The sequence below is a fragment of the Ochlerotatus camptorhynchus genome, unplaced genomic scaffold, assembly GCF_037179485.1.
Source record: "Ochlerotatus camptorhynchus isolate MF236.1 unplaced genomic scaffold, CSIRO-AGI_Acam_v1.1 ptg000261l, whole genome shotgun sequence".
Classification (NCBI taxonomy): Eukaryota; Metazoa; Arthropoda; class Insecta; order Diptera; family Culicidae; genus Ochlerotatus; species Ochlerotatus camptorhynchus.
This window is the reverse complement of record NW_027040751.1, coordinates 552170-566263: the sequence shown is the minus strand read 5'-3', so window position 1 is coordinate 566263 and position 14094 is coordinate 552170.

Below are 14094 nucleotides of genomic sequence, written 5' to 3'. Positions count from 1 at the left end.
ATCGAATATCGAATTAGATCGAGTTGGCATGCAATCCGTCTTGGGTATGTTGGACAACATCAACTTGTTTCTCTTCAACTAAGTCTAAAACAGAACGGGTCTGCTAGAATCAAAATATTCTGGAGTATCGTTAGCGATGATCTCTCTAACTTAACATATCTATCCGGGTTCATAGATCTATGATACTTCGTTTAGTTCAGCTACGATTTAGTTCAGATACGGCCGGTTCTGTTCGTGACTCTCTGAATTTACTTGGAAATGTATCATTGCTGAAGACATCGTTCAAGTGGTGGATTAAGGCTACGCCATGTTATTATCACTAAAACAGATCTCTTCAATCATAACTTAGATATCTCAATGCATTGATAAATTTGAAAGATTTTAAGAAAATTTCCCGAAATTTCTCAAACATCAAACTACGGTATTAGAAATCTAGGTCATCAGACAAGCTTGCATTTTCATATTTTTATTGGTTATTTAATATCAAAACGTACAACTCCAGGGCAACTGTACTACTCATTCAAAACTGGTATAAGATCCAAATATTTATATCTGAGCACCACCTTAATGAGTTCTGGATTTCAAATGGCGGCAGACATCGATCTTCACCTTCTATTCGTCAACTGCTTTCCATAGATAGGGGAACTCATCGAGCATTCTTCAAGTATTATTGAAGAAGCAACGTATATGGAATTTCACTAAATGAAAAATCAGCAGCCCACCTAGTACAGGGTGTCGAGTCAATGAAGAAAACCAAGTAATTTGAAAAAAAAAATCCAGCTGCAGTGCCTACCTGTTTTTGGCAACCCCATTAGCTATTATACTAGTGCTTTCTGGACATTTTTCATGAAATACCACATAGACCTCTAACCCATGAAGAATGATCCTATACAATTTCATATTGAATAATTTGTTCGATACATTTTACAGAATGCAAATAAGACATAAATCGCGTGTTGCGAAAAACAGGAAAGCAGTGCAGTTTTCTAAATATACACATTTTAAACATAGTAAACGCTAGGTAATCAGATCAAACAGTAATGCTACGGATGTGTGAAAGAAACTGCAACCATCTCGATATAAATCTACTTTTTCTGGATCTTGAACTTGGTTCCGCAATTTTTCTATAAAAATTTACTCAAAACTTAACAGGATTTTATTTGATTGTTCTTTTCTTTTCATTTGCTTATTCTTTTCAGAATTCTTCTCAATTTAAAATTCTCTCTGGGAGTCCCTTGAAAATTTATGTAGAACACTCCAAAAAATTCTATAATTTCGTCCATAGATTCTCTTCGAATATTATTCTCTTTCACTGAATTCTTTGAAGCTTATTTTTTTTTTAAATTCGGTTTAATTCTCGGAATTTTTCGAAGAATTTCCCATTGAACTCACCTCAGAATTCTCAACCAAAAATTGAAAAGGGCCTACTAACTTTTGAGAGCTAACTAGTAATTCCCTTTCCCTACCAACCCGATCTGACAGGGGAATAGTCCTCAATGTTTGCTCAGAATTACCATGGAGTTCTTCTCTTAATTCTTCTGGAAATTGCTCGGAACTCTCCTTCAAATTATCTAGAAGTTCTTTTCGAAATGCGGATGGAGTTATCATCAGAATTTTCTTTGGAATTGCTCCCTCAAAATTCGATTCCCTTGGTATTTTTTTTACGAATTCTGGAATCCTCTTCACAAACTTCATGGAAATTTCCAGACAGGTGCTTAAACGTTTACTCTAAACTCACTCAATTGACTTGGAAGTACTAGTCGAAACTCTCGTAGAGATTTTCCTGAAACTCCCTAAAAATGTTTACTGAAATACCCTGGTGTTATCTCTAGAATTCATTCTAAAAACGATCCAATTTTGTTTTGGAAAAAAAAAATCCAAAATTCTCTTAAAAGTTCTTCAAAGTGTGTATCCTGAAAATCTACTCCAGTGTCCAGTCCAAGGGTGGTAAAATCTCATTTTAAGAAGTAAAAACAACGCGTTTTTATTATGTAAGTAAATTCCATATAACATGCAATAGCAGCATCATCACAATACTAAAACTTCACTGAGAAGCTAATTTTACGGGCTAACCAAGTTTACAATGAAGACCTAGAATACTCAATAAAGCCACTCTGTGCAGTCTAGACAATGCTTTTCTACGTATTCATGAATCATTATTCAACCATAAAAGTGGTACTCTAAGCAATTATGAAAAAATCCATCCAAGTAAGACCATTATCCTAAAATGTCATTTAGTTGATTACTGATCTATCCAGGCTGTTAAGAACACAATGAGGAGCAAGAACTACAATTACAGTACTTGTTCGCTAACTGCGCGTTCTTCAACTATGCTGTATAGTCACGTCAAAAATAAACATCACATTTAGTTTGACATTTCGTTGTCATAATTGGTGAGGGACATTCGAATGGCATATTAAGTGATAATATAAATAAATGAGTAATTATTTTCGTTTCACACAGTGAAAATATCTCAGTGTTTTTGACGTTTGACAAACCAGCCTGCACTTTTAGCCCAGCTAGCAAACAAGTACTGTATTCGGAAGAAACATTGTGCTCTTCTCTTATTTCTTTACCATTCGTGAATTTACTGAAAGGCACTCGAATGCGCTCAAAGGATAGATTTTTGTTGAACACAGCTGGATCGAGCAGACCCACCAATTTATTCCACGGTTAAATTTTGTGGCTCTGATGTTGGCCTATGGATCTTAGATTGGGCCCATTGCTAAAAATTTAATATTTATCAATTTTATCTAGATAAACGCGTCATTGGGACGGTACTAATGGATATTTTTGGTCGCTATTGAAAATTTAGTCGATTGCTGAATTTATGTAATGGCCCAAATAAGGGGTATTTAGGCCGACATTACATCCACTTCCCCTATTTCAATTGTAATTGTTTATTTCAGATTCATGGGATATGATTTAAACATTCGCGAAGTCAAAACTTAGTTATTCGGTATTTGCATAAAATTTTCGAACTCTGCACTTAACTCCATCCATTAGCGTTTGTACAGATTCCTCAGATACCGTGGTGGCCGTCTTTGTCCAAATTTGTTGGAAGTGTTTGATATTTTTGATTCCGTGTTTCTTTCCAGGAAGCTTCCACTTAATCAGAGCCAATATCTCTCGATTAGACGTAACTCTGATGGACAATAAGGCGGATTTGCGGTTTTTGGTACAATATTCACTTGATTTGCTTCGTACCACTCCATCACAGTTTTAGCATAATGGCATGATGCCAAGTCGGGCCAGAACAAAGGGTTTTCTTTGTGACTTTTGATGAAGGGTTTCTGCAGGGCTTCTGCAGGTACTCTTTCTGATAAATCTCATTGTTGATTGTGCCTGTAGTGACGAAAGATTTACTCTTTCGGTCACACGTGTAAATTGCTTGCCAAATAAGGTATTTTTTGGGAAATTTCGATGCCTTCTTCTTCCTGAAGTACTCACCTGTAGCATTTTAGGTCATATTAGAATAGAAAGCCAGCCCTGGAAGCTGCTTGAAATCCTCCAGGACATATGTTTAATCGTCCATAACAATGAATGAAAACTTTGTCAAATATTCGCAGTACAAACGTCGAACCCGTGATTTTGCTGTCAAATTCTGTTTGTCGTTCCGATTTGGAACTGTTTTTACTTTATACGACTTCAGCCCCATACACTGTTTTGATTTTTGAGGTGATTAACTCTCACCCCAGCAGGCTTGGGTTCAAACCCAGTCGGCGCCGCCGGGATGTTTTGCGGCATAACATCTCTGATCACTCCTTCCTTAGGAAGGGAAGTAAAGCCGTTGGTCCCCGGTTCATGTGTTGACGGGTCGATAAGTAAGGTCCAGGTGTTGGAGCTGCTTCCCTGGCGTCGGTAGCATTGTTGCTCAGTATGGAAAACAAGATCTACGGAAAACAAATCAAGGAAAAAAAAAGGTTCGAACAGATAGAATTGAGTTTTCCTTCAATATCCTCTTCACCTTTCGGTCCATGACAGGATCAGCACGTCCAACGTTTGTATCACATCTCGGTTTTCTCTCGACCGTCAAACGTCCCAAAAATGATTTGAGCACACCGTGAACAGTGTATATAGGATAATCCATTTTTTTTAAGTTCCCGTATTGACAAGTCAAGATTTGCATTACTTCCTTACAAAATCCGCTCGCGCACGTGTTTTTCATTCGTCGTCATCTTGAACACTAAACATGGAATGTAAACACCAATCATAGTCTTTTTCATCAATGACTCCCAGCCAGTGTTGGGAAAATATCAAAAAATCAAATCTCACCAACGTCCAAGATCACGCTTGTTTTTCGTAGACAAAAATCAACAAGCAAACAACTGCGGTTGATTTTGCAAGCTGTGATATCGCAGCTCGGAATATCAAGGTAACAAAACTCACCAGCTGCAAATCTCAACAAACTGTGGTGAGATTGAGTTTCATGATTTTTGCTTTACACCCGAATGCAACCGAAGTTTCCATAACGGCTGGCAGCAGTCACTTCGTGTCTGCCATCGATGAAGAGTAAAAAGAGATAGCAAACTATACTTTCTCTTTCTAAGAAAACGATGTTTAACAGAATCATTTTGGTGTCGAGTCAATTCTCAGCTTGATTTTTGCACGTTGTGAATAGTCTCGCAATATCAAAGTAGCTTGTAAAATCAATATCAAGCATGATATTTTTTTTCCAATATCACACATGATATTGCGAGCGCATGAAAGCGGAAAAATATCAATTGATTGCTGATTTTGCCAACACTGCTCCCAGCTATACCTCAGCGATATTTTGCACTCCTACGTGAAATATTTCAAAAGTTACAGTGATTTGAAGGTGTCCGGATTAATGTGGATACAGACCTAACAGCGAGTAATTCGGATGTTTGATGCTAGCGAAATTAGTCATACTTATTAATAGGTTTCTGTGATTAGCAAACATTTACCTGAATTTGAATGAAATTCTCTCAGATTCCCTGATTTTCCAGGTCCAAAAATAATATCCCTGATATTCCCTGATATTCCAGGTTTTTAGACGTAGACGACACCTTGCTAGAAGTTCTGGATGAAAAACCAATAAACTTTGAAGATGCTATGTTTCAAATAACAGACTTAAAGTGGGATCCCAAGTAACAATTTCCAGTTGAAGAAACACTTTCGTTTTGATTTTGTTCAGCTGCATGTTGAATAATAATTGCACAATGTGTTCACCACAACTTTAATAAAACCCTTGTTTACACTGGTTTGGAGAACCTATACAACTGCAACACAAAGGTGTTGTCTAACGTATTCAGTAAAACGTTTACCCAAAATCAATTTCTTGTTGAAGAAACGCTTCCATTGTGATTTTATTCAACTGCATGCTGAATAATAACTGTACAATTTGTTTATTACAACTTCTGTAAAACTCTTGTTTACACTGGTTTGGAGAACCTGTTCAACTACAGCATTATATGTATACGCGGTATAGGAGTAGAAGCAACTTTTATACAACGTTTATATATACATATTTAATCTCAAGCTTTATTATTTTGGTGAAAGCTCTAATACAACGTTTGTAGACACCTCCTAACAGCTGCTTCGAAATGTATTAGAGATTGAACCTGAGAGGCGTTTGTTACACTCTTTTATGACTCCTAAATAATCACTATACAGCAAGCGGTGAAAAGCGTTTATAGCACTTTTTAATGACTCCTTAATAACCGTTGTGTAAATACTCACAATATTCACAGATTAAAATTAGATTAACAATTGTCGTGGTACGCCAAAATAATTGCTTGTACAGTTTTTATTAATTTAATTTATTTGTGCACATTGAAAAAATATGTAATTATGCCGTAATTCACATTCTGTGATCATGGAGAAAGTAGTAACAAGCATCTGTTTAATCTTTGATTGATATTCTTTCAATTAATCTCTCTAATCATTAATTGAGAGAATTTATCTAGAAATGTTATCGTTGATTATATGATATATGTCTTAAATTAATGTTTGCATTTATATTAATAACACACACCTATATATAATTTACCTCTACTCCACCGAGGGTTTCTCGAAGCAAGATTCGAACTCATGATCCCGGATTGCCAGCCGCTTCTGTTTCCATCTGCTCTATTCTTGAATACATATTTTGATCATATGAGAGAAATATATGAAGCTCATCTTGAGTGACTTCTCTTGCAGTCGAATAATCATTGCCTTATGGTCATATAAACGTGCCTATCATTTGTGCTATTTTTAGCAACAAAATTGTGGTTGGTGGTTGGTCGAACGTAAACCTTCATTTAAGAGTGCTCCAAGCAGCTTTTGAAGCTTTTAACCAAATGGCAATACAACTACATTCTTGTACAACTCTGGCAGCTATTATTCAATGTTTGATCAACTCAGGTGTTTTATAAGAGCTTCCAATGGTTTGTTTTGATGCGTTTATTTCACGTTCTATATAGCTCTTGTCAATCAGTTTAACAAAGGTGCTATAAAAGTTATCGTAGGTCTTATAAAGCATATAGCTAAACCGAACGTAAACAATCATTTAAGAGTGCTCCAACAGCTTTTAAAACTTTTAATCAAATGGCAATACAACTACATTCTTGTTCAACTCTGGAAGCTATTATTCAACGTTTGATCAACTCAGGTGTTTTATAAGAGCTCCCAATTGTTTGTTATGATGCGTTTATTCCACGTTCTGTATAGCTCTTGTGAATCAGTTTAACTAAGGTGCTAAAAAAGTTATCGTGGGTCTTATAAAGCATATAGGTAAACCGAACGTAAACAATCATTTAAGAGTGCTCCAAGCAGCTTTTGAAGCGTTTAAGCAAAAAGGCAATACAACTACATTCTTGTACAACTTTGGAAGCTATTATTCAACGTTTGATCAACTCAGGTGTTTTATAAGAGCTCTCAATTGTTTGTTGGGATACCCTTCACCAGCCCAATCCAACTATGGAGTTTGGTAAAGAGAGATGATCAACCCAATTCGTACCTTCCTCAAAGTTGTCCTTGCTCGCTTTCTACCCCCTATAAAAAAAATTTCTAACGGAACTAATCTAACGGAACAATCAACTCTTTATTTTTATTTCCTAATCTATCGTATAAAATGACCACTTTAAGTCTGTTCTTTGAAACTTAGCATCTTCAACTATGTATAATCGTTAACTTCACGCAGAAGTAATACATATATAAATATAGTTAATGCAATAAACTTTGTTTCAAAAGTGCATTAACAAATTCTGTTGATCATATTACCCCGCTGGCGCGTGTTACACATTTTCCAACTTAGCATATTGCATAGGTTCAGATGCTTATTCACTATCCGAAAGCCGCCACCTTGATTTCCAAGTTGGCTATTGAAAAATTGAAAGGGGTCCTGTTTAGTATTAAAACCTGGCACTGTCCCGGAGGCTTTAGAAGTTGTTTTTCTCTCTCTAAGGTTATCCAGTGCGAATCTGAAAGTAAAACTATTTGCGTTTAAATCAACAGTGCAAAAATAAATAAAAAAAATTATAGGAGCGGTCTTTATTCGACCCAATCCCCATAGCGTTATTATTGAATTGGATTCGCAAAAATCGTAGGTAAAGTACCAGACAAAAGTATATATCGTCAAATATTTTCATCTCTTCAAAATAGTTCCCGCGGGATGTTCCATGTCCATATGGTTTAGAGCTAGCTTAGATATTATTTCATCATTAATGATAAATAGTCGGTTTGTTGTCTGTTGTCATTCTTATTTTTATCGCAGGGCATCGATAAGATACGATACGATATATCAAATTACTGTTCAACGTGGATTATCGACCTGAACAGAAAAAAAAAACCTGAGCTGACAACGCTCTTCGGGATTCCCTCTTAATACTTCTACATAGAGCTGGAATTAGGGCGTAACAGCTTTTGTAACCAATGATTTCTCTCGATGTTTTCTAGGAATTCAAGGCACGCCCACGCAAACCAACATAACCATCGGGTAGGGGAAGACTTCCCCTACCCGATGGGGATGTTGATTTGCGTAGACGAGCCTTGACTGTCTAGGAATCATCAAGAGAAGTCATTGTTTACAAAAGCTGTTACGCGCTAATTCCAGCTCTATCTAGACTTCAGGATACTTACACCAACAGAATATTTCACCTAATCAAAACAAACGTCTCAATCGTTCGATATCTTATCCGAACCATCTTAATCTTCCTTGATACAACGGCCGGTCACCCTTTAATTGTTGCATGATAATCCGAGAAGCGGGATTCCACGATTCACGATCACGACGCCAGTGGATTACACTCAAACGAGCGAGCAAGCGCGCACGCGTTTTATCAAGATTCCGAGTTCAATTAATCTCGCCAACCATGGCGACTATTAAACAATAAATGTCTTCATTAAAATCCACAGCGGCACGCCCTCCTCACCCGTTTTATTCTATCACAGCATTCACCAGTTTTCAAACGAACTGCGCAAGGAGAAAGAGGAAGGGACGGAGCAGTGCAGGGAAAATTATCACTGATCATCACCACCCCTCACACACTGACTGTCCACGCGCACTGGCTGCAGCTCGTCAAATTGTTTGTAAATAAACAATTTGCGTTCTTTCCAGGAAAAATTCACCAGATTTTTATCGATAACCACTGCATTCGGAAGTCGGAACTTATCAGTGCGCGATTTTTCCCGTTCCGCACCCGGCCCGATGGCTGACCGTAGCGATACTGAACGCGTGCTGTGTTGTGTGAGAATCTGACGACGAAGTATGCCTGCGAAGGTTTGCTGTTGTTGTTATTGCAATTAGCGAATGAACATACTTGCTGGTGGAGGAACTGTCGAACAAATCAAAGCGTCATGTTTGTTTCGGCAATCTTTGGAAGCCGTGCCCCTTTGCACAAAAATTATCAATCACGGAGGCTATTTTGGGGCCATTTTTTTGCATTACTAAATGATAAGAAACCACAAAAAATACTAATCTTGATTGAGGTAAGATATACCTTTGAAAAGTGATGAAATGGCAAAATAAATCAATTTTACCCCGGCTTTAAATAACTTAAGGTAAATCGCTGTGGAAGCATTATTTCTGATTCATCTCATTTACGCACTTTCAAGAGCACAAATATCAGCTCTCACGAAACATACATCAAGGAAACTGGTACTTCTGGGGTTTTTACACACACTAATGTTAGAGCCGGCGCCGGTGGTGTAGTGGTAAGCGTGACTGCTTTCTCACCCCAATAGGTCTGGGTTCAATCCCAGCCGAGGTCGGAGGGATTTTTCTAAGACAGGTCACGTCTCGTGTCTTCGCAAGGGAAGTAAAGCCAATGGTCCCGGCCCATGTGTGTTTAAATGGGTGCGATATCCTACTGTCTATATCCTACTGATTATATCCTTACTGTCTGGAAGCTGTCTTGCTGTGCACATTCGATTGCCGTCAATGGATGGCAAGCGATGTCCGTGGGTGATTGGCACTAGATTGCGGAACAGAGACCGACGTTAAATAAAGGGATGACTGAACACTTATGCTAGTTTACTAGCTCCACCAGCTCACCCAGCTAGAACGGATTTCAGTTGCTCCTAAAATCTCATGCTGACGCCCTGTTTACATTATGCTGATTCCTTTTAAGTACAATGCTAGGAAAGGGTGTCCACGTAATTTTTGCACCACTGACATTTGCCTATAACGTGCATTGTTTACATCCAGTAAATTTGGAGAGATTCTGATGTGAAAATTTCAAAATGTAACCGAAACAGCAAAGCAACCATGTAAACATTTTGCTCGCACACCGTGAAAATCCAACATAATCCTACCGCGAACTCGGAAGAAGCCGACTTTCAACAATTACCAGGTTTGGTATTTTTCACTGCCCGTGATAAAATCGATGTGGCAGATAAATTTAAGCAGAAACAAAGATCGCCATTTTTTTTTATTTGGCGGTAATCGAAATGGGATTCGACACAACCGGAACTGTGAATCAAAAAATGCTCTAAATGAGTGCCTCCAAAAACGTCTACTTCCATTTTTGAAGCAAAACGGTGGTTCACCAGTGTTTTGGCCAGATTTAGCCTCGTGCCAGTATGCAAAATCGGTACTAATCTCCAGTAATGTCCATCGCTTCTAGCTGCCACACTCCAACCGAAGCTATTGAAATTGTTGAAACATCTCTGACCGAAGCTGTTGCAACAAGCGTCGTTTCACCCAGCATGCCAACATACCATCTAGCGTCGCATCTCGAAGTGCCCATCGCAACGAAGCGTGTTTCAGATCGCATGTTTTCTGTGTACTACCAGAATGTCAGGGGTTTGCGCACAAAAATTGCTCAGCTGCGTTTGCTGTTGTCCAGTTGTGATTATGACGTACTTGTCTTTACGGAAACATGGCTCCGTGCAGATATTGATAGCTGTGAAATCTCGTCTGATTACGTTTTTTTCCGTTGTGATCGCAATGAATTGACCAGTTGCCATTTGCGGGGTGGTGGAGTGCTGATTGCGGTTAAGAACACACTGGAGTGTGAATCTGTTTCGATGGCTAACTGTAATGAACTAGAACAAATCGCAGTTTGCATAAAGTCACAACTTCGTTCGCTTTACGTAGTTGCTATCTATCTCCCACCTAATTCGAGTACCGAGTTATATACTGCTCATGCTAATGCAGTGCAACTTGTTGCAGATCGTCTATCGGAGTCTGACATAATCTTGTCGGTTGGCGATTTCAACCTTCCTAATTTGCGATGGCATCTTGACGAGGACATTAATGGATTCATTCCTTCGAATGTATCTACTGATACTGAGTTGAACTTTACAGAAGCAATGTTTGCCAACGGGTTGAGACAGATTAATAGTTTCGTCAACACAAATGGCAGACTGCTGGACCTTGTTTTTACCAATCTACCGAAATATCTTGACCTGATTGCACCATCTTCTCCGCTGTTGCCTATAGATAACCATCACACACTATTTACTTTATTTATTTACTACTTGACGAGAGTGACGCACCAACACTACTTGACGATCATGATCATTGTTTCAAATTTGACTATTCGGCATGCGACTTTGACTTGTTGAACTCTACTTTTATGGATATTGAGTGGGAACGATTATCGAATAATGGTACGGTAGATCAGATGCTATCAGCTTTTTACGAATCTCTCTCAGAAGTTATCAACCGTCATGTACCTCGAAAAAGACAAAAATCGATATCTGTTTTCAACCAACCGTGGTGGACTCCTGAGCTACGTAACCTTCGTAACAATGTACGTAAGATGCGCAACCGATATTTCCTTACAAAAACTGGGTCTGACAAAGCTAGACTCCGTGAGCTTGAGTTAGAGTACAAAGTCATTCTTTCTGCAACACATGAAAACTATTTGCTCAGTATTCAGTCAACCGTCAAGCAAAATCCTTCACGCTTCTGGGACTTCATCAAGAAACGGAAAGCTGGAAATGGAATCCCTGGGTCAGTCAACTTCGATGGAACTACTTCTCGGTCAAGCTCAGAAGCAGCCAATCTTTTTGCTACTTTCTTCGAGAGCGTGTTTAGTAAAGCATCACCCGTGCAACGTCAAAACTGTTTTGAACAGATACCGTCCCATAACATTAATCTACCGTGTATACAGTTTTCTCCAGACGAAGTACAGAAAGTTCTCGATGAGCTTGATTCAAAGAAAGGACCCGGAACCTGTGTTTTTGAAGAACTGCGCCGCTACGCTGGCGACGCCCATCGCTGCTGTTTTCAACCGTTCGCTCCAAGACAGAACGTTCCCAAATGCATGGAAAATGGCGTCCATAGTACCGATCCATAAATCCGGAAGCTTCAAGTGTGTCACCAATTATCGAGGTGTATCCATACTTTGTAGTCTCAGTAAGGTATTTGAGAAACTGATCCACACCGTTTTGTACAGAGCTGCTGCACCGATCATCTCCAACAGTCAGCACGGCTTTATGAAGCATCGTTCAACAACATCGAACTTAATGTGTTATGTATCAGCGATATCCCGTAGCTTAGAATCGAAGCAACAAGTGGATTCGGTTTATGTTGATTTTGCGAAAGCGTTTGATACAGTACCGCACAATCTCATCGCTGCCAAAATGAACCACATTGGATTTCCGACATGGATCACTGAATGGCTCTATTCATACCTGTCTAATCGCAATGCTTTCGTGATGGTGAATTCCGCACGCTCCAGGACTTTCAACATACCATCTGGCGTGCCACAAGGCAGTGTTCTCGGTCCTCTTATTTTTATCATTTATGTTAATGACCTGTGTGACATGCTCTCATCATCCAAACTTTCTTTTGCCGATGATCTAAAATTTTTCCGTGTGATTGTTTCTCCCACTGACTGTGTCGCGTTGCAAGAAGATATACATCGTGTGATAGTCTGGTGCGGTGACAACGGCATGCGCGTAAACAGCAAAAAGTGCAAAATAATATCCTTCACTCGCTGCAACAACGTTATTCACCATCAATATTACATGGGGCCGGATTCTCTAGAACGTGCAATTTCAATCTGTGATCTAGGCATTACGATCGATTCGAAGCTAAGGTTTAACGAACACATAAACATCGTAACTGCTAAAGCATATACTGTGCTTGGTTTTATTCGTCGTCATGCTTCTGGTTTCACCGATGTTTATTGTCTCAAGACGCTATTCTGCTCGCTGGTTCGCAGCATTTTAGAATATGCTTCCCCGGTTTGGTCTCCATTTTACGTTACGCATATCCTTGCGGTTGAAAGGATTCAGAAAAGTTTTATAAGGTTTGCATTGCGCTCCCCTGGAATGATCCAGTCAATCTTCCAAGTTATCCCGACCGATGCAAGCTGATTGATTTGGAATCCCTCTCTGCCAGGCGTCTCAAATTGCAACGACTGTTTATCTTTGACCTCATAACAGGAAACGTGGACTGTCCTGAACTTCTGGAACTGATTCCATGGAATACTCCTCCTCGACGATTCCGTAATTCCCCGTTACTTGCAATTCCATTTCACAGAACGAACTTTGGATTCAATAATTGTTTTAATTATTGTTTGCGTTCCTTTAATGATGTTTGTAGCGAGTTTGATTTTATTTTGACCAAACATGTGTTTAGTGCTAGAATAAGGCGTTTAGATTAAATTAGGTTTTAAGTAATGAGTCTGTACGACGTTTTTGGCTTTATAATTATTTTCTGTAAACGTCTATTGGTTTGAAATGTTCAGTATTTCACATCTTTATATTCATCATATTCATAAAACTTATGTTTTGATGTTAAAACTGATTTTTTCATACAACCTCTACTGCTTCGATTTAATGCCCAAAATTGTTCAAATTATCAGAATTTTCAACAAATATTTTCTGTATATTCCAATGACCGCACTAGATTCAGAAATAGGTAAGTAATTCTTGCTTTTGTTAGAAAAATGTATATTTTTGTCAGTTGAAAGCAATTGGCTACCATTGACTACCACTATATTGACAAAATTAAAGTCAATTAAATTGTTTAAAAATGAATCTACATTTCTTGCTGAAACTTAACTGTGATATGAAATCCCACTCCTCGGCAAGAGATTGAATTTTATTTTCGAACAAATTACAACGCATTTGCTGTCACGTTGATAGCAGGGGTAGGATGTGGCTGTCAAACATGAATCGTCGTCGTAACTGGTTCCAAACGTAAACAAGCCATAAGAAACCTACATGGTTTGTTTACGTTATTGTACGATATAATGTCATTGTATCTAAGCTGTTGCAGCGATCTTTGCAGATTTTGCATTCAAATGGCATGCTGACGCCATTGATTATATCAAGAGAAAATTTTCATTACGTCGAAAGTAACAAAGGTAAACAAAGTCGAGCTATCAGTGTCAATCGATGCTCCTGTTATTACACTATATAAAGGGTGTCCCACATCAAATTGCATCACGGAAAAAACGCTGTAGAAAATTATCTAGTAGACCGATCCTTTTCAATCTTTCAGACAATAAAATACATCCCATAAGTAAGCTTTTGGCATATTTATTTCATCAACATCTGGCAGCAGCAGCACTTTTTCTTCATGTCTTCCTCAGATTTGACCTCTTTCGGATGCTTCCGTAGTGCCTGCTTCATAATAGCCCAGTATGTTTCGATGGGCATTAATTCACGTGCGTTGCGGGGGGGGGGGGG